This window comes from Helianthus annuus, chromosome 5, assembly GCF_002127325.2.
Source record: "Helianthus annuus cultivar XRQ/B chromosome 5, HanXRQr2.0-SUNRISE, whole genome shotgun sequence".
NCBI lineage: Eukaryota > Viridiplantae > Streptophyta > Magnoliopsida > Asterales > Asteraceae > Helianthus > Helianthus annuus.
The window spans coordinates 155,573,396-155,595,380 of NC_035437.2; the positions used below are offsets into that span (position 1 = coordinate 155,573,396).

The window sequence follows — 21,985 nt, forward strand, 5'->3', positions numbered from 1 at the left end:
TTACCACCTCTCTCAAATTTGGATTCAACCTTCTTTGGGTTTCACGGGTCGGTTTTGCTCCTTCACTTGTAATAATTTTGTGCATCACAATGGATGGACTAATACCTTTTAAATCGGCTATCGTCCACCCAATCGCCGCCTTGTGAGCCTTCAACACCCGCATCAATTCTTCCTCTTGAGCTACCTCCAAGTTGGAGGCAATGATCACCGGTAAAGTGTCATTCTCCCCCAAAAATGCATACTTTAGGTGCTTTGGTAGCTCCTTCAACTCCACACTTGGTGGACATTCCAAAGAAGGCTTTGTTCCCGAATCAATTTCCACCGGTAATGTATCCGTTTGGTAGGTCCATGGTGGACTTCCTTCCTTCACCGTGAGAGCTTCTTGCTTTTTCTCTTCTACCTCCAACTCACATGCGTGAACCTGCAAAGACATATCACAAACACAAGAACCCAAAATTTCTTCTTCGAACTCCTTCGGGTCATAACCATCTATGAAATCTGCTAAGAAACACTCATCACCATACACATTAGTACCGTTAGTAAAAACATTTAACCTCATTTTTCTATTACCGAATGTCATGTCGACCGTACCATATCGACAATCAATAATAGCATGAGCGGTGTTCAAAAATGGCCGACCCAAAATAACATTTTGTTGTTGAATTGGGTCCGCGGATGAGTAATCTAGCACAAGGAAATCAACGGGATAATAAAATTCATCAACTTTAACTATCACATCCCGCACAATACCCCGGGGAAGTTTATGAGACAAGTCGGCTAATACAACCATTGTCTCAACTCGCTTCAAGGGACCAAAATCATATTGGTCGTATAATCCCCCCGGTAGGATACTTACTCCGGCTCCAAGATCCAATAACGCCCTTGTGGTTTGGAAATTTCCAACTTGAATGTTTATTAGGGGCGTTCCCGGATCTTGTAACTTAGGAGGAAGGTATCCTTTCAATACCGCACTTACCCGCTCCGTCAAGTCTACCAATTTAGGCACTTTTTGTTGCCTCTTTTGAGTACACAATTCTTTTAGAAACTTGGCATAAGCGGGTACCTGTTTGATAGCTTCAAGTAAAGGAAGATTAATTTTAACCTGTTTGAAAACCTCCCACATTTCCTCTTTTTGAGGACCCCGTTTTGAAATAAATTTTTTTCTACCCGGATCTAATAAAGCCGAAGGGAATGGTACTTCACTAGACCCCTCACCCTCATTTACTTTTTCTTTTTCTTTATTAACTTCGGTTTTTTCAACATTGGGTTTTTTAGAAGAAATAATAGGTGGCTCATTTTCTTCCTCACTTTCTTGACCCGTTATATCCTCAACCACCCCATCAACCAAATCCGGTGAAGGATTGGTTTTGTACTCTTTCCCACTTCTCAAAACACTTACATGATGAATGTTAACATTATTACCTCTTGAAGTACCATGAGACGGGTTTACCTTAGTGTCACTCGGTAATTGACCTTTGCTTTTCTTCAATTCGGACACTTCGGTTGCAAGTTGACCCATTTGAGTGGTCAAAGTTTGAATCGCTTTGTCTCGGGCCTCATCTTTTTGAATGCGAGCATCATCCATTTGGTTCCTCTTTTGCATCTCCGCTTGCATGCTCTTCAACATTTCCATCATCTCGTTTCCACCCGAAGACCCCCCTTGTTCTTGACCCATTTGATATTGTCTTTGATAGCCTTGGTTGTTCCCGCCTCGGTATCCACCTTGGTTATTGTAAGGTTGGCGTGAACCAAAGTTACCTTGGCTACCTTGAAAGTTCGGGTTAGCTTGATTTGAAGGGTTCCCATACCGAAAGTTTGGGTGGTTCCTCAACCCGGGATGGTAGGTATTAGAGTTCATGTTGTTGTAATTTCTACCACCCCCTCCTTGACCTTGACCTTGAACCACATGGACTTCTACATATTGTCCTTCCATCATCCCTTGGCAATTCTCAGCCGCATGCCCTATTTCATTACACAAAGCACAAACATCATAAATTTGGTTAGTAGTTTGAACATTACCATCATCTATGGCGTGCACTTGAGGTCGGGCTATGGCCGGTCGCGCTCTCCTTGATGCTTGAGCTTTTCTCTTTGATGTAGTTGCCATGCTCTCCAAGAACTCCCAATCATCATTCTCATAATTTGTACCAAAAGTCCCACCGGTAATGGACATCAAATCACATGCATCTTCGGCACTCAACCCTTCGTGAAAGGCATTCATCAACTCCTACAATTCGATTCCATGGTGAGGGCAATTTTTAATCATCATATTGAAACACTCAAATGCCTCGTGAAACATCTCACCATGTTGTTGTTGGAAGCTTCTCAACCCCTTTCTTGCGTCGTTGGTCTTTTGGGCGGTGTAAAACTCATCCAAGAAGGTTTGTTGCATCTCCCCCCATGTATATATGGATGCCGAAGGCAAAGTGTAGAACCATTCTTTTGCCTTATCTTCCAAAGAAAATTGGAATAATACCAATTTAATATCATCAGCCGAGAACCCTTGACTCCCAAGAGTGTTACAAATCGAGTCATAAGCCTCTAAATGAAAGTAAGGCTCCTCCGTTGCTAACCCCTTGTACTTTGGTAAACTTTGCAAAGAGTTGGTCCTCACTTCAAATGTTCGCCCTTGATCATTATGAGGAATGACTACCGGTGAAGGGTTTTGAGTGATTACCGGCCTAAAATGTGCTTCGATGCCCCTCACATTTTCTCTAAGGTGTCTCCTTGGTACACCGAATCTACCTCTTGGAGGAATAGGACCCATTGGCCTAGGTACTTGCCCTTGTGGTGCGATTTGTTGTTGAAACTGTTGTTGTCGCATCGGTGGGCGTTGAGGTGGTCTTTGAAATTGTGGTTGTACATTTTGTGGCCGAATTTGTTGCAATGGAATAGGATGTTGCAATGGTGGCCCTTGTGGTCTTGGCCGAATGTGTTGTGGTACGAGTTGTTGTTGTTGTTGTTGTTGCATTCCACCGACACTTGCCATCCCTTGAGATTGACTTTGCACATATCCGAATTCTCCTTTATCACCATAACCCCCGTAAGCATACCCATCCTCATCATAACCTTCAAACTCCTCAAATCCTTCATCATACCCATCTCCTTGAACTCCCGACGATTGCCCAAATGGAAAAGTTGAATATTGAAAACCCGTTTGGTTCGATGGTCTGAATGTTGAAGTAGCGTGGACAATGGTCGAAATTGGTGCTATGGTATGGCTTGAATATGACGGACCCGCACCCGGGAAGAAATGGGACAATGGTGGTATAGTAGTGGATGGGTTAAAGGTAATGGTTGGTTCTTCTTGGGTAGTAATGGGTTGTGTGGTGTTGGTTGGTGTAGTGTCATGAGGTGGAGTAGGAATTGTAGTGGAATTTGGTATAGTTGTGTTTGGTGATGGTTGTGTGGAAGTAGGTATAAATGATGAGGTCGTTTGACCCGTTGTAGGTGGAATTTGTGAATCGGCCATGATGTTTCTTGGTGTAATTGGTGAAGTGGGTGAACCAATGATTCGGTTTTCTCGTAATAAAACCCTGTTTTGCCTTAGCGTTCTTTCGATTTCCGGATCAAATGACAATGGTGACGCTTTGTGAGAGCCTCTAGTATGCATGCACCTGTAGAACCTGCACACTAAACACACCAGTGTAAACCCGAAAATAACAAAGCAAAACTAACAAACTGACACACGTTGCGCACTACTCCCTGGCAGCGGCGCCAAAATTTGACGTGCTGTCGTAGGTACACGCAAATTTAATCCCAAAAACAACTATAGATAGTGGTAAGAGGGTATCGAACTTAGGGAGTATGTGGAAAATATGTCGATTATATAGCTTTGCAATTAAACTACAATTAACCTAATTTGCAAAAAATAAAGATCAATGATTTAGATTGTTGTTTTAGAAAACTAAATTAATAACTAAGTGCAAATCAAAATTGGTTGTTTAACAGATTAGGAAAACAATGACCATCTTAGGATTCAGTTTCTTTAAACAATTGTGTGTAATTCCAACTAGAAAGAGTTACATAGACATAACTCGTGTATAGATAATTGAAGTGATAAAAGGGAACAAAGTACTCGGATTATATAAACGCGAGGTTGTTTCCCGATGACCAATTAATCAATAACCAACCCTAACCCTTCCCGTGATATCTCGATTGCCAACGGCACCAAGAACGTACGATTGAGACTAGAAATTGCACTATCAATTAACATGCTACAAACAATTATGCATACACCATGATAAACAAGCAAACACAAGTTATCATTCTAGAAATTCAGAAATAAACACACAAAAGTTCAAGAGAAACCTGCACCTAAGATGATCACCGAAAGTTTTAGCCACACATAGCTTGGTGAATGATCATAACAAGCAATTCAATGTTCATACCAATCGAAAACACAAACCGAATGTTAGAAATTGTCTAAAACCAAGCCAAGGTAGCCAAAATCGCCCCAAAGTGTTCTCTAACCGACCAATGATGATGATAGATGAAAAGACACCCCCAAAACTGAATTAATGTGGCAGTTACATAAATTCCGCAGACTCCACCGTAACTTACGGCTCCACCGTAAGTTACGGTGGACATGAAATTGTTACGGTGCAAGTTAACTGATTTACGGCAGCCTCCAGGTGAATTTTAGGTCTACCGTAAATTACGGTAGGACCGTAATTTACGGTGGAGAGCTGACTTTCCTTCTTCGTTTCATTTTTTGCTTCAAACTCGACCCGTTCAACTTCAAACCTTCCAAAGCTGCACTTTTCTTCACTTTAAACCGCCAAACCGCACCTGAGGCATAAGCAACAGTAGTTATCTAATTCAAGATAATTACACGATTAAGGGAAGGATTAATTCGTCTTTTAACATGATTAAGGGTTGTCCTATGGACCACCCGTCAGAGCGCAGCTTGCTTTGCTTCCCTATCACAAGGACTCCCTCAGCCTTCTGCGCTGCTTTGACGCCCGCAGCAGTCTCTTCTCTAATTCTCTTCCGACTCACTAACTTGAGAGCAGGTTCTTTCTCACGCTCTTCTTCCTCCTCTTCATCCAGCGTGATTAAAGAGGGAGTAGCACCAGCATCTGGGTTCTTTGACCCTGCACTTCCAGAACTCTTTGAACCTACAGCGCTGGTCTTCTTCTCACCTATACGGGACAAACCCTCAAGTGAGTCACTTGCAACAACGTAGTCTTCCAGGTTACTCTGCCGAAATCTAAGAGTACCTTTATCAGAGGCTACAACAGTCGCGCGGCTACTGCCGCCTTTCTTGCTGGTCACCTCAGCATCTATGGTTATCACCTTCTTCTTCTTGCTCTTCTTCTTCTTCTCCTCCGGATCTATGCCAAGGTCGCGCAACACACTTGCAAAGATGTTAGACTAGGAACTTAGCTCCCCATCTGATGACCCTACAGACTCCTCGCTGGAAAGATAAAGAATTTCTTTCCCAGCGGAAGTCACAGCACGCAAGGGCCGGGGGTTGGGTAGATGCGCACCTTTGGTTGCGGCGGGAGGATTGGCAAAGGCTCCAGTGAGGGGATACAGAAAATAACCTTTGATCCGCTTATACCAGTATTGCTCCCCTGATTCCAGCGGGCGCACACCCATTGATCCACCAAAGGTGGGGAAAGCAGCTTGATACAGATGCGCTTCTGCAACCAATTTCAACAGTTAAGCGCAGAAAAATAACTAAGGAAGATGAACTGGAGAAACAACATACCTCTATCTTCAAACTTCAGGATAGGAACTTCCGTGCTAGTCTCCGGCCATTTGTCACTCATTTGCACCGCAACCAGTACGTTTTCTCCAAAAATCCGATTCGGCGTCGCAGTAAGCTTTAAATACCAATCGGCATGCGTGGGGATAGCAAGTTCCTCCTTCTCAATTGTATACGACGCTTGAAAGATCATCGCGATCGGAATGACCTCCTCTCTGATGATGAAGAAGAACTTCTTCTTCCAGTCATGGAAACTCTTGGGAGGATTCAGAAGAATCTTCTTGGCAGAACCCCGATTTCCAAAAGAGTAAAACCCTATGTTCCTAATCAACTGGTAAAACACCCGGAATTTATCAACTGCGGGTTCTATCTCGTGACATCGGCATAAGAACTCGAAGTGCCGCACCCTCACCATACCGAGTGGACTCCGTTGAGATATATGAAAGCCATAATAATGGAGGATATGTGCCATGAACTCCGTCGCCGGCAGCCTGAAATTCCCCTGAAGGAAAAAGTCTTCGAAGAGGGTAATATACCTTCGCGGTGCATCAGCGGCTGTTTGGCCTTGACTAGGATATCGTGCATCCCACTCCGATGGAAACCCAAAGCCTATGGTTATTTGCTCAAATAACCCCTGATCCAATCTGCGAACAGGGAGAGGACCCTCTTCAAGTTGCGTTTCTTCGTCAGCCATTTATAAAGGAGGTTGAAAACGGGACGAAAATCGTCTAAACTTCTGGAAAGTTTGAAGACTACCTTCAAAAACTTGAAAATCTGCTTTGGAATACTTGAAGATTTGAAGAAACTTTGAATACTCGAGAGAGAAAAGTGGAAACGGAAGAAGGATTTGTGAAATCCTCTCTCCTCTCGTCAACTATTTATACTCATCGCATTTAATGCGATGGGTAAACGTGCCGGATTAACCGCGCGCGTAACCAATCAGCAGACACCACGTAAGGCGGGATTCTCGGGATGACGACGGAAAGCCGAACCGTCAGCAACAGTATCATCATAACCGTGTCAGCAGTCAACTCAAATGTCGCATTCAACGACATTTGCACCAACCTGTCAGAGTTTAAAATTCGAGGTTTTTCCTGCTTAAAATTACTACAAACTTCATGCATAAGTTACTCAGGTCGCGCAACATTCATAATTATCCAATGAACCTGCGCGCTTACACTCAAAAGCAGAAAATTATCAACAGACAGATCTGGTAGTCGCGCTGTAGTAACTGACAAACACTTACACGCGCGCCGCCCACCAAGAACAAGCAAGCATTTCTCACAGCTAGCACTTTCATTTTTCTAAGTCCAGAGCTCCAACCACTTACTTCACGCATGGTGCAGCGCTGGACTTGGGGGACTTGAAGAGGTATGGTCTCGAAAAGCCGCGCAGACCATTCAGGTCGTGCGCGGGACCATACTTCTTACTCAGCAAGCTGATCAATTTCCAGACTCGCGCGGGCTGTTCAAGCTGAACATGGCCTCGCGTGAGGTCGAAACAAGAGATAACATCAATTTTCAAACTTACATTCTGAATAAGAGCCTTCAGTCCCTACATCCCTGCGCGGGCTAGTTACGTGCCCAACAAGGGTCGCGCATGAGTTAGAGCGCAAGGCCACTTCAGAAAGTACACAAGGTACAAGTGGCAGAAGAAAGAGCCAATCAGCGTCCACCAGGCTATGCTCTATCGTGCTCCACGATCGTCTGACATGCAGGAGACAATAAGTACACAAGGACATCTACGTGGCACCAATCAGGGGGTGGCGACACCTGCCCCATGATCTCCACTTACCTGCTGATGGCAGAGGGACGGCAAGGCCGACAACAATGACACGTGGCTCCAATCATGGTGCGCCAGCACCGGAGATCTTCTAGAAGGCACTAACGGTAGATACTAGTGAGACAAGAAGGATATTCCCTGTTTGTCGCCTTCCGGCCCATCAGCCCATCTCTTCTTACACCTCTCCGGCTATAAATAGAGACCTTCATGCACAGGTTAAACATTCTACTCTCTTCACTCTTACTCTTAACACACACACTTATTTCCCCAAAGCAGATACTTATTCTCACGCCAGAGTCTGGTTAAGAGGGAAACCCCCATATTCCCCTCTTAACGAGATAGCGGTGTTCTGTTTTGCAGGAAGATTGGATCAAATCGGAGCTCAGGACAGTTTAAGAAGATTAACCCTCATATTTGAAACATAAACTAAACTGATTAACCTTAAAATTAGTTCCGTGTTTCTTCAAATTGGATGTTGTAATGTGGTCACTAGAATTGGTTGTAGGAACAAAAAAAAAATATGACTAAACGTAACACTTAATAAAAAAAGTCAATTTTAAATATAAACCTCTAATAACACATAAACATTTATATATTTTGTTATTTCTCATTATATGTGAAATACTATAAACAAGTATATTATACAATTCTCTACATAGAATATAACATGTCCAGAGCACCCAAAGTAAAGACTCATTATATTTACGGTCTATACATTTGGATTAGGGATGAGCATGGTATCCGTTCGGTACCGAATATACCGGTACGGTAACGGTGTTTTACCCATAAATACTGGTACCTGTACCGAAAATAGAAGAAATGGGTACCGGTACCGAATATACATGGTACGGTGCGGTACCGGTGCGGTACCGGTATGGTTGTAAAACAAGGTCTCGAAGGTCAAGTACTCGCTACATGGTAGGCTGTCGAGGCACGAGTACTCGTCGCCTAGGCTGAGTACTCTCCGTCTATGTCGAGTACTCCCGACTCCGACTAGGGAGCGCCTAGCGGTTTTTGCGACCATGGATACCGATACCTGCCTACATGGTAGAGATGGGCAAATCGGGTTTTTGTTATACCCGAAACCGGTTCCTGACCGTACCCGGTTCTTGACTGAGGTTGAATGAAACCGATTCTTGTAGGAACCGGTTCCAGTTCTTACCCGATTTTAAACCAAAAAGACCAGAACTGATTCTAACCGATTCCGGGTATACTGTAACCGGTTCCTTGGAGGAACCGCTTCCTTCGGGTAACTTACAGAAAAAAGTTGCAAAACACCTGTTGAAATCGATTCCAACGGCTATAATGCCATTAGGAATCGATTTATGGCCAATTTAAGTCGGTTTCAAGTATATATATATACCTATCAACATCAAATATAAGTGTAGGAGTTCAAAAAAAAAAAACTAATATCGGTTTCAAGTTACACCTTCTAATCGCTTTCAAAGCTCGCTATGGCGTGCAACGATGAAGTAGTCATGGTTTTGGAAACCAAGAAAAACCCCCAAGTTTGGAAGCACTTTGATTTGTGCTTAATGACCGATAGCCATGAGATGGCACGATGCAAAGGTTGCGGGAAGTTCATGAAGGCTACGGCAAACTCGACGCTTATAAAACACACCGACCGTTATTGTCCGGTTACAAGGGCTACGACGAAGAAAAGTGAAGCCGGTGAAGCATCCGGAACCGGTTCTTCGAAGGTTTAGTGTGTTTATGTAATGTTGGATTTAATGTGTTTTATGTTAATGTAATGTTTAGTGTTATGTAACCGGTTTTAATTTAATGTAATGTAATGTTTGGTTGAAATGAAACGGCTAGGAATCGATTCCACCGTAACATTGTCTATAGTTTAATGCATCGGTTCTTAGTTGGGTACGGAGAAACCGGGTACGTATCAAGTTTTTTATAAAAAGTGGAACCCGGTAAGAACCTACGGGTTTTTTAACCCGGAACCGGTTCTTCAATAAGGAGGGTGAGAACTGGAACCGGTTCCAGATCGAGTCTGCCAGGTCAGGTTTAAAACCGGTTATTATGCCCATCCCTACTACCTGGTACCAAATGTACATCCTAATACGGATGAGGTTTTAAACTGACTGATAAACTCGTTAGGGCTGCAGCCTATAGTAATCGAGTCCACATTTTGCGTCTCTTTAGCAGGCTTGGCCCACTCTTGTTTTATTGGGCCCACTATTTACAGTCTTTTACAAAGCACGAAGCCACGAACTATGTTTTCTTTTTCTTTTAATATTTATCAATACTAAACTTGTATTTTTTAACAGTTATGACAATTACTATCCTATTACACTTTCAATATGTTTTTCTTAGTTATTTTAATCTATAATACTAATTTTACATTACCAATCTAATCTAATCTAATCTAAATCTAAATATTAATAAAAGACTCCATTAAATGCCACATGTCACTTTCTTCTTCACCATCATAATTTACAATTATTTTATTTAAAAATATATTTTGATCCTTATCCTAATTATTATATATATATTGTTGACCAAGTGCCATGAATAGTAATTTTATTTTTATAATAATATATAGTTTTGTGTTATTATTATTATTATTATTATTATTATAGTTTATTGTTATATTTACTTTAATAACATACTTAGGTTATAACCTCGTGTATTACACAGGTTGAATAAATGAATTTTATATACAAAATAATAAAACATTATCTTTTTAAAAGCCTCCTTTATTGCCCGAGTTGAAGAAAATGTAATTTTATATATTAAATAATAAAATAAGTTATATCTATAAGAACCATATGTACTATACGGGTTGAATAGATGTAATATTATATATTAAATAATAAAAAGTTATATTTTTATGAACCCCGCATATTGTACGGGTTAAATAAATGTAACTTTATATATCAAATAATAAAAAAAAAGTTATATATTTGAAAACCATGTGTATTACACATGGTTTAAATAAATGTAATTTTGTATACATGTATTTAGAAATCCTATTTCTAATAAAGGATCCCATTATCCCGTTTTACACTCCAATGAAATAATAATATTAAATCATAATATCCAGCTTATCTCTTGTATATTTATTATTTTTTACTAAAATATTTCTTTTCTTTTTTTTTCTGCTGATTATCCAACATCAGGTAACACTTAAGTTTCTAACCTAATAATAAATAAAAGACAGTAAAATGTTATAAACCATGTAATACACAACTCTCTAACCTAATAAAAAATAAAGTGAGATGTTACAATAAGTAAATAGTATCTAAAAGTTCCTTTTGTTAGAAAACGCATCTTGATGACTAAATGTTTTAACGGATTACATTATTCGTGTAAAGACATGTGTTTATTCAAATCGTGCAATACATGAGTTTTTAAAAGATTTAACTATTTTATTACTTAGTATATAAAATTATATTTATTCAACCCGTGTAATACACGAGGTTCTGACCTAATTTGTTAATCTAATTTAATATAATATAATCCAATCTAACTTATAATAAACAATACCAGTGTAAACCTTATATAATATCTAAAAACTCATTTTTAAACAAAGTTAATTCATTATTATTTTTATATCGGATTAATATATTTTTATATTTCTTGAACCTCACTTTTGTGAGATTTGTCACACGTATGGTATCTCCACTAATTAAACTTGTTTTTGGATATAATTATTTGAGTAAACTGCTAAATTCGTCCCTGAGGTTTGACTCAAATTGCTAGATCAGTCCAAAATCAAGTTTTGTTGCTAAAATAGTCATTGGCCCTAATTTATGTTGCTAATTCAGTCGAACTAATAGGAGTTAATTGCTAAATTCGTCCCTAATGTTTGACTCAAATTGCTAATTTAGTCCAATCATTTTCCCTTTCAGTGGACTGAATTAGCAACATAAATTAGGGCCAATGACTATTTTAGCAACAAAACTTGATTTTGGACTGATCTAGCAATTTGAGTCAAACCTCAGGGACGAATTTAGCAATTTACCACTAGTACACAAGTAACCATTAGACGGGGTTCAATTTTGTTTTTAGACGCGGTAATGCACATAACCCCGTCTAAATATACACACACAATCTCATCACCTCAGGATACTAACGAAATATCCTTTAAACACTAATAAAATTTGTGTCTTTTGGTATGAACCCTGACTTAAAATATGCTTACATAGCTTTAGACGGTGTTTACAAACCCTGACTTAAAATATAATTGAACACTAATAAAATTCGCGTCTTTTGATACGAACCCCGACTTCAAATATGCTTACATAGCTTTAGACAGTGTTTACAAACCCTGACTTAAAATATAATTAAAAAACCCCTTTTAAGTATGATACAATGGAGATATATATATATTATTTGAATTTTCTAAGTATGACATGGATAGAGATAAAAGGCAAGTTTCCTAGTTGTAGTAAGTTTGTAATTAATTAGGATAGTAGCTTAGGTTTATAAATAAGCAAGGTTTAGTTTTGAATAAGAAAAAAGGTTTGTTTCCTTTTGGTTCTATAACGTTTATTTTGTTTGATCAAAGGCTGTAAGCAAGAGTATTAATTGGAGTTGTGCGTTCTTGGTTCACTTGTGTAAACGACCTCAGGTTTAACAATCGGTTTGGACTTAGTTCGGACGGGATCAACCCTTTCGGAAACATGAGCAGTCGCCACAGTACATGGCTGGTTCTTCTTTGCATCTACAACCTTCCACCGTGGTTATGCATGAAAAAAATACATAATGATGTCGTTGTTGATCCAGGGTCCGAAACAACCTGGTAATGAAATTGATGTTTATTTGGCTCCATTAATAGATGACCTTAAAACCCTATGGAGTCAAGGTGTCAACGTGTATGATTCTTATAAGAAAGAATATTTTGATTTGCGTGCCATGATTTTTTGCACCATATGTGATTTTCCAGCATATGGTAATTTGTCAGGATATAGTACCAAAGGTAATCTTGCTTGTCCTGTTTGTGAAGATGACACGAGTTCAATGTGATTAAATAATTGCAGAAAAACCGTATACATGGGACATCGAAGATTCCTTCCAATCAATCATGATTACCGAAACAAAGCTCTGGAGTTTGATGGAAAACCAGAGCATGGAAAAGTAAGGAAACAATTTGATGCGTTCTCAAAAGTCAGAAATTTAAACGTCGAGTTGGGGAAAAAATCTCGTTTGGAGCCAGACATTCGGAAAAAAAAGTCTATCTTTTGGGATTTGCCTTACTGGAAGCATTTACAAGTTAGACATCGCTTAAATGTTATGCATATCGAGAAAAATGTATGTGAGAGCTTGCTTGGCTTGTTGTTAAACATTCCCGGGAAAACTAAAGATGGGATCAATGTCCGTAAAGATATGCAAGAAATGGGAATACGTGAAGGGCTCCATCCTGTTGCGCAACCTAAGGGTTTTTTTCTACCACCGGCGTGCTATACAATGTCAACAAAAGAAAAAAAAATGGGAACACGGTATTAAAGTTCCGTCCAACTATTCTGCAAACATAAAAAGGGTGGTGTCATTGAAAGACTATAAATTGCTTGGTATAAAGTCTCATTATTGTCATGTTTTGATGACACATATGATTCCTATTGCAATCCGTGGATCGTTATCGGAAAAGATCCGACATACAATCACAAAACTTTATCCGTTCTTCAACACGATTCATTCGAAAATAATAAATCCACAATCACAAGAAAGTTTGCAAACAGAAATTATCGTCACACTCTGTGAACTTGAGATGTATTTTCCACCAAACTTTTCGATGTGATGGTTCACCTGGTGATGCATATCGTAAGAGAAATTCAGGCTTGCGGTCCTGTATTTCTATGCTACATGTACCCTTTTGAAAGATACATGGGTTTCTTAAATGGTTGTGTAAAAAATCGTAATCGGCCCGAGGGTAGTATTGTTGAAGGATATACTTCTGAAGAAGTGAATGAGTTCTACACAGGTGTGATATCATAACGTTTACAATATTTTAGTTTTGTTAAATTTAATTAATATTGCAATGCTTAACTTATTCACAGGTTATTTGGATGTTGTCAAAAGTATCGGTGTTCCTCAATCTCGTCACTTGGGTAGACTTCAAGGGAAAAGGGGTTATTGGTATGAGAACAATAACCCCAAGTTACAATTCTTTACAACTTAGCATCACGTATAAATATGCATAACAGTTATTCGCAAGTGATAAACAGTTTGATTGAATAATTCGTTTTGATAAATTCAATTTAATAGGAACGTATGTTACACCCAAAATGCGATAAAAAGGGGTTCGAGTATACTCACAGTCGGTGCTCAGCAAGTAAACATAACTTGGTTGGATTAAAGGGAGCGCGTCTGAGAATAGCCTGATTACAGATTGATAGCGTAAGCGTCGAATAGTGCGCTAAACGGTGTAAAGTGTCATTGGATCGAACAGTACTCCGATCGGGTGGCAATCCGATCGGGCGGTCAGTCGATCGGGTGGAAATCTGATCGGGTGGCCGGTCGATTGGGTGACCACTCGATTGGATTGCTACCTCGTTTGGGAAAGATGTGTTGTGTATCATGGCTTGCCTTTTGAAGTTTCCGTTGTAGCATTTTGAAAACAGAGAAGTATCTCTACCTTTCAGGTCGATCGATCGGACGGCGGTCCGATCGAGCGGCAACCCGATTGGTAGGACACTTTAGTGAGAACAAGTTCACGGCAATCCGTTCGAACTGGTAATGTTGTAACACCTCGAAACTTTACGTCCTATAATGTATTGACACGTGTCATAAGCTTGAACGTGAGAAAGAATACGTCAGAGGGACTAAAGTTGACAAACATAGAGAGTATGTGAATTCAAGAGTTCAAAATGTCAACAAGGATAAATATACTTTACAGTAACCCTACATGATGCTCATACCTTCAAACGAATGAATCATGGATCATACGGAACTAAATGTGGAAGAAAGTGAGGAATTACAAACTACAGGGGTATACCCGGTCGAACAGGAATCACCCAAGTTTAACCAGTTAACCGGTTCAAGTCAGTTGTTCTTGCTTAACCTGAAATCAGTGGTCTCATGGATAGAATCTAGATCTTGCGCTAACACAACACTAAGGACGAGTAGAGGTCAGAACAAGATCCGATTTCCATCGGTTTTGAGTGCATTGAATGTAAAAGAGCTGAAAGAAAGTTAGAAACCCTCTTTCAATCCTTTTTCACCATGAATATGTTCAGACCTATGCAAGATCTTTGTTTATTTATGTGGAAATCGTTCAGATCTAAGTTGTTCTTGGTGGATTGAAGCCAACATAGGAAGTTCATAAGAACTCTATGATGACATCATCCTAGCACACCTCAAATCCGGTGATTTCACGGTTAAAAGTTAAGATTCGAAAGATAGAAAGGTGTAGGAGTGCGCGTAGATCATAGAAGTACAAGATTTAGGTTGAAAACTTACAAGAATCGCGAGAAATCGAGAGAGGGAAGCCCCAAAGCGTGCTGGTCGAGTGGGAGCTGTCACATCACTGTTCAAGTGATGTGACAAGTGCTATTTATAGGTGAAGAGGAGTGGAGGTGCTGGAGTGTCACGGGTCGGGTGGGTCACCGATCGGGTGGCAGTCCGATCGGGTGGCAGCCCGATCGGGTGGCAGTCTGATCGGGCGGCAGTCCGATCGGGTGGCAACCCGATCGGGTGACCGTCCGATCGAGCTGTCACTCGATCGAGTGGTTCCGATGGTCAGTGTTTCGGCGTTTCGTTTTGATCGTTAAGCGTTGCGATAGTTTGGTCACACATTCACATCCACATTTTCATGTATTTATTTTAACTAGTCACATTTGGGTCGTATATACATATCCATATTTCAAATCCTGCGATAATCGAGTTACGCGTGCCTGCGAGTGCGTTTTTGAGTATTGAGTTGCACTGCGACAGATCACGGCTATAAAGGAGGGTAGAATTGGTCCTCACTCGACATCTTCGTGGTTGTCAGCAAGTACAATGTGATGTGATAGTGATAAAGTATGCGAAAATATTGCGACATAGCGATATATGCGATATAGGTACATTATGATCCGAATCTCTGGTGCTAGGCGTAACGAATATAACGAGTAGTAACAACGCACGAACGTGCGGGTTGTTACACTGCTAATCAATTTATGGTTTTCCAATCGATGTAAAACATGTGCCGGTATCATACCAGTTTATAACAAACCGAACCAATGGTAATAGTTTAAACCGATACCGACTAAAAACTCATCACGAAGTGCGTAAAACCCACTAGTTCTTGTAGATGTAAACTTCTATGTTATGTATGTTTTGGTTTTATTTCTATAAATTTACATATACACCAAAGTATTTATTATATCATATTAAATATATTAATTTTCTTTTATTTTATTATGGTTTCCTCTTATTTTCACTTCCCTCCATAAATCCCAAATAGAATTCACCCGCCCATTTCCCAATTCTTATTTTATTTTTTTTGAGATTTTCAAACCATTTCAAAATCTAACTCCCTCGTTCCACTATCTCAAGTCTCACCTCCTTAGCAATCAAAAAGTTAGGGTTAGTGCGAGCAATACGAGCAACTCGTGTGTGAAGGGGATGACAGTGTTGAGCTTCAAGGTTCGCCACCCGATGCAGGCTCCATTCTACCTTCTACAGAACTCTACCATCTTCCCCCGATCCATCTCCAATCGCTAAGTAACAATCTTACAGCAGTGACTCCTCCACTTTTGTTAACGGTTAGTTTCACCGTTCTCTAGATAGTATGGGTAATTGATCCTCTTCTACTCAATCATTAATTTCATATGGTTTTAATTTGCTTTATGTCTATAGCGGACCTAGTATTGTTATATTTGATTCGTAAGTGATCATTTACTATGGATTACTAGCCTTATTGAACATCATGTTGAAGTGCCTCCAAAAAAAATTGTTACACCACAAAACTTCAGTTTCGTCCAAAGAAGGTATATTCATTTTTTTTCTATCTAACGTGCAACCATATTCTTGATATGCCACTGTTTTAGTTTGCTTTCTATTTGATCGTACGGGTTTGGTAACAAATCAAAATTTGTTTTGGGTCTAATTGTAACGCCCCAAAAACTCGAATGTTTATATTCGCTATATGTCCTTATATGATATACCGTGAAATAAATAACTAGGCTATTTAACCTAGTTAAGTGTATGTGTAACGCCCCAAAACTTGAATGTTTACATTTGCCATATGTTTTAAATGATAAAACTTAAAATAAGATGACTAGGCTACCTAACCTAGTTACATAGTTAGTCAAAACAAACAAGGAATGAAATTGGGACAATTATGGGCAAATAACAAACATGAGGGGCTGAAATTAAAGATTTGAGATGAAGTTTTGGTTAAGTGCAAAAGTCAGTAGTTGTATGTGTTTGGTGTGTGTGTGTGTCGACACCAACAAGAGAGAAGAAGGGGAGAATGCTCAAAAGATGCAATTTCATCAAATTGAAAAGGGAATTCAGCCCAAATCTAATGCATGTACATGAATTCTTGATCATCTAGCCCTATAAATCACTTGGTAAGTTGTAGATTCTTATTTGATAATCTTTTTGGAAATGGGTTATGATCAAATCCATGAATTCATATGAAACTAAGCATGATTAGGTATTAGAAGCATCAACTAGAACTTATTTTGTATGTAATTTCAAGTAAATTGATGTTTAAGATGAAAACCCACTAGTTGGGTGATGAAGATGACATGGGTGTTTCACCCATGTCCAAGTCTTGTTCAAATCATGATGTAGTGTGAGGCATTAGATAAATTCTTGTTAGATGAATTGTGTATATTATAGAGTATGCATGATATTTGGTTGAATTTGATGAATGAAGATAAGAACTTGGAAGATTATGCATGAGTTAGTTGTACATTGTGCATTGAATGGTGTACGCACACCAAGTGTTTGATGAAATGACTAGGTGAAGATAAGAAGGGAAATTGTATGCAAGAATTGAGTAACTTGGCATAGGATGTGATAATGTAGTATTGATAGTTAAGATTAGCATGAGATACGTGTTTTGAATGAAATACATATGGGTAGTAGTTAATGATGTGATTTAGTAAAAGTATGCTTTAGGAACTAGTACTCAAAGCTTGAAAGGTGGTGCACACCATGAGGCGGATTAGTGGCATAATGGTAATATAGAATGAACGTGTACTAAATGTAGAAGTTGTGGACTACTAGTTAAATATGATGTTACGATTACATGAAAATGATCTTGTGAAACATAGGGTATGAAATTAAGTGATCATGTAGTTGTATGTACCACATGGCGTGAAAGTGAAATGTGTATGTTGTGATTACAATAATCTATCATATCAAGATAAATGTGTGTGTATGTTCATAAGTTGGAAATAAGTAAGCATGACCATTGACTTTTCGGAAAGGTCAACGAATATGCGAGTCACATGATTAAACGTAGGAATGTGTTTATGAGATTTTAAAGAATTATGTATATGTGTTAGGACAATTATGCATGGGTATGCATGATGATAAATTTGATTAAGAGAATGTAAACAATGTGGTTGTCAGTTTATGTCGTATGCATGTTAATGTTTGACTAATGAAAGTCTATATAATTAAGAGTTAGAAATGGATGTGATATGAACAAACGTGCATACTAACTATGATGTGGACATAATGACTTGAAAGTATAGGGATCATGTGGAAATGGACTCAAGCAAGAAAGGCAAACGGGTCAAAAGGAGGCAAGGGAACGGACGCAAAAAGGTAAGTGATTTCCGTAATCGCTTCTTAGTTGTTTATGTAAAGATATGTGCTAGTTAGTTAAGTAAGTTAATTGAGGACCAATACGGATGTGTGGTATGAAACCAATGATTTCTGTTAAGTAGATGTAACGGGTCAAAATGCAGTCTTGATGTTAAAACGAAAGTGTTGATTGATGAAAACATGAACGGGTTGAATAAACCGTGAATGAATAATAAGCCAATAGCACATAAGTTAAGAATTTCCTTAATCCGGATGTGGGATTTTGAGTCCATAGGGTAGAGAACCAATTTACAAGCATGTAGGAAGAAACGGGAGGTTAAACGGATAAACGGGTTGAAAGTTATGCGAGTTTTAGTGCGCGCGAACGACGAAACAACACAGCAGGAAAAACCAACATTTGAGAGGCCGTCGCCGACGCCCATAAGGGCCGTCGCCGACGCCCTCTGGAAATGTCAGTTTTGCTGACGGGTTATGTTGCTGTCTACGGAGGTTTGGGCTACGGGCAAATGCAAGGGCCGTCGCCGACGCCCCCTAGGGCCGTCGCCGACGCCCTTCCCATGTTCAAAAAGCTGAAAATTAGTTATTTATGATATATATGCATTGTAGGCTTCGGTATATTATCCGTGGTTTATGGCAAGCCTTTTAAACATGATTTCGAGTGTTCCCTCGACACTTATGAGTTGCAAACTCAAGTCTAAGCACCATGTAATTCATGTATGGATATATATGAGGCATGTAAGATCTTGGACGTGTACATATTAGTGTATGTACATATGTAGATGTGTATTTTATGTATATATGAAGGTACGTGTGTGTATATGAACGTATGTAGAGACGTAGTAATGTATGTGTGTATGTAGATATGTAATTGGTATATATGAAGGTATGTATGAGTATATGCATGTATGTAGAGATGTAGGAAGGTAAGTACGTATGTAGATGTGTATGTATACATGTAAAAATGTACGTGTGCATGATTTAGATACGTTGGGTAATATGTTATTAATAGTGCGCCTCGTGAATGATAAGTAATGCAGGTACATTATTGAAGCCTCACCAGAATATGGATACGCAGATGAAATGCTTAAAGATAGGATGATAACGCAATAGGAAGTGTACGAGATGGAATCTTGTTTATGTATTGTGTACTAATGTGATGAATGTATGTGGTGAGTGCAGGTTGTACGGGTCACGGAGGATCATCAAGGAATAAAGATCGAGGACCGAGTCACATGAAGGATTGTACGGGGTTGTCTAAGGATGTAATTTGTTATACATAAGTTATGATTTATTCTATAATTGAGTCAGTTTGATGTATTCAATATAAAAGAGTTATTTTAAAAGTGAACTTTCAAGTAAGACATAAGGTTTATAATGAAAGAAATTTTATGGCATGAACTTCCGCTGCGACTTTTGTTAATTACGTGTTAGGGTCTTACACTAATTTAGTCATATAATTAAAAAAGGTCTAACATATTACAGATAAAAAAGGGCTCGGTTTGGTTAATGCGTTATTTTTCTTTTAGACATGTTCAGCTATTCATAGCCTAATTTTCTAATGCTGGCCTATTTAGACCGTGGGGTATGGTGGGGCGTGGGTTGGGGGCATGGTGCGACACGTGGACTATGGGGCACCCAAGACCAAAAGCCAATTTCAAAGGGGTATGGAGGGGCGTGGCTAGCCCGGCGTGGCTTGGCCAGGTGTATTAAAATTAAAAAAATCTAAAATTTAAACATGGCCCGCTATGCCCTAGCCAACAAGCCAATAAGAGCCGGCCACATAGGATCGCTAGCATGCCCCATGCCCGGCCTTAAACTCCGCCCAAGGGGCCACGCCCAAACCCAAGCCCACCCGGTGTGGTGACTTGGGCGTTTCTCTCCAACTCCCGCCCCAACCCCCGCCCCATACTCCATAGTCTTAACATGTTCTGTAATTGTAGGGTACCAAAATCATGTGTGGAAAGTAATATACTATAGGGGTGTGCATAGGTAGGTTTTAGATCGTAACTGAACTATCAAAATGTGAATTTCCTTCTTTTTTGCATCTATTTTTCTCTCATCCATTTTAAGTGTATGCAAATTCTATAGTTTTCTATTGAGTATATTAAAGGCATCTAACTTACTTGGTGCTTGCAGATCCAAAATCATCTTCAAAGAGCTTATTAGCAAGCAGATAAGTATATGGATTCAGTTATGGTTTGAAATACATATTCGCCCTAAAGATTGAAAATGTAATGGAATATGACTTGCCCTTGTGTTAAATTTATATTGAAAAAAAATATTATGGTGTTTAAGTTCATGCCTTTTGGTTGTTTGATGCTTTATTTTGTTTTAGTCAACTGACATTTAATGCTGCAATAATCATCTTAGTGACATTCAGTGCTGCTATAGGCATCTTAGTGAGGTTTTGTTGTTCTTAACCAGGTCTTAGCAAACGTACAATTGATGGAGGGCTCCAAGAATGCTTTGCAAAGTTTGGTGAAGTGTTTCATGGTTTGATTCTTCTCCATGTTTTTTTAATTGTGAAGCATAAGCTTATGCTATTATTTGAACCTTGATTGCCATTTTCATATTTCTTTCTGCAGCTATGACGCGCGTACAAAGTTGTTAAAACAATGGACTTTGTTCATTATTCCCGTAAAAATACGACGGGTATATATTTTAGATTCACTAAAGGGCAATACAAATCCTAGCCACTTTCGTCTTACAAGTGTGATTGAAAGCGCCTTGTTGCCAATAAAACCCACATTTGATATGGTTAATGTAGGTTTGTTTTCTATTTCCTAATTTGATTTTCAAAAATTTGAATAAGTAATAATTGTTAATTTATTGTAGTGCAATCAACAAGCTAAGACAGGCGAATGCGGCTATATACTTTTTCAATCTATGTTCGACTTTGTCAATGTGTATCAAAAACAATTTCCCAAAGTAAGTCTATTTCTTAATTATTTTTTAGATGTGCATAAGTATATACAAGATAACATGCGCAAAAATGCTCACACACACATACGAGTAGTTATGTGTTTGTAACAATTTGTTCGTTGATGTTAACTAAATTCTAATAATTATAATATTTTCTATTTTTTAGACGTGGAACGACACGAAAGCGGCTACAGATGAAGATATAGAAAAGACGTTGAAGGAATTGATGCCAATTTTATTTGACGGGTTGGGTATTCCTTAGTTTAAATATAGTTTGCTTATGGTTTTGAATAGATTAAGTAGTGAATTGTTATTTTACCAATTAATATTGTAGACTTTCGGGTTGAATGTGTATTGGGTCGCTTTTTACTTGTCCGGATTTGACTACGTTGAATATATAAATGATTGATTGGATTTTACGTCTATGTTGGAGTGCAGGTTATTTTTTTACTGCATATTATGTCATTTTTACATATCTCATTTTTACTACAGATTTTTGTTTGAAATTTGACAGCAGAATTTGTCGTTCTGACAACATTGGTCATAAGTCGCGGTTCATCCAACACCGACTAAAATCTTTCCTAAAATTGTAAAACGACTTTACGTCGCGGTTCATCCAACACTGACTAAAAACTTTTCCTAAAATTGTAAAACGATTTTAAGTCGCGGTTCATAATGCTGCCTAAAAACATTTCCATAAAAGTATCAACATCTTTTTAGTCGCGGTGGCTTATTTTAAGACAAGGTTTAGCAAACCGCGTCTTATAAACAACACATTTTTAGCCACGGCATTTTAAGTCGCGGTTTGAAACCGCGACTAAAAACTATTTTAACCGCGTCTAATGCTCA

At 39.0% G+C, this 21,985-nt stretch overlaps 1 long non-coding RNA gene and 1 other non-coding gene across 2 annotated transcripts; both read left to right on the plus strand.

The window, feature by feature from the left end:
* Positions 1-2,237: 2,237 nt before the first annotated feature.
* Positions 2,238-2,343, plus strand: LOC118492762. The gene has a single exon (XR_004894764.1). It is a non-coding gene; the product is annotated as a small nucleolar RNA R71 (small nucleolar RNA).
* Positions 2,344-16,881: 14,538 nt separating this feature from the next.
* LOC110939347 lies at positions 16,882-19,557 on the plus strand. The gene is made up of 3 exons (XR_002592187.2): positions 16,882-17,004; positions 18,142-18,214; positions 19,394-19,557. It is a non-coding gene; the product is annotated as an uncharacterized LOC110939347 (long non-coding RNA).
* Positions 19,558-21,985: the final 2,428 nt, after the last annotated feature.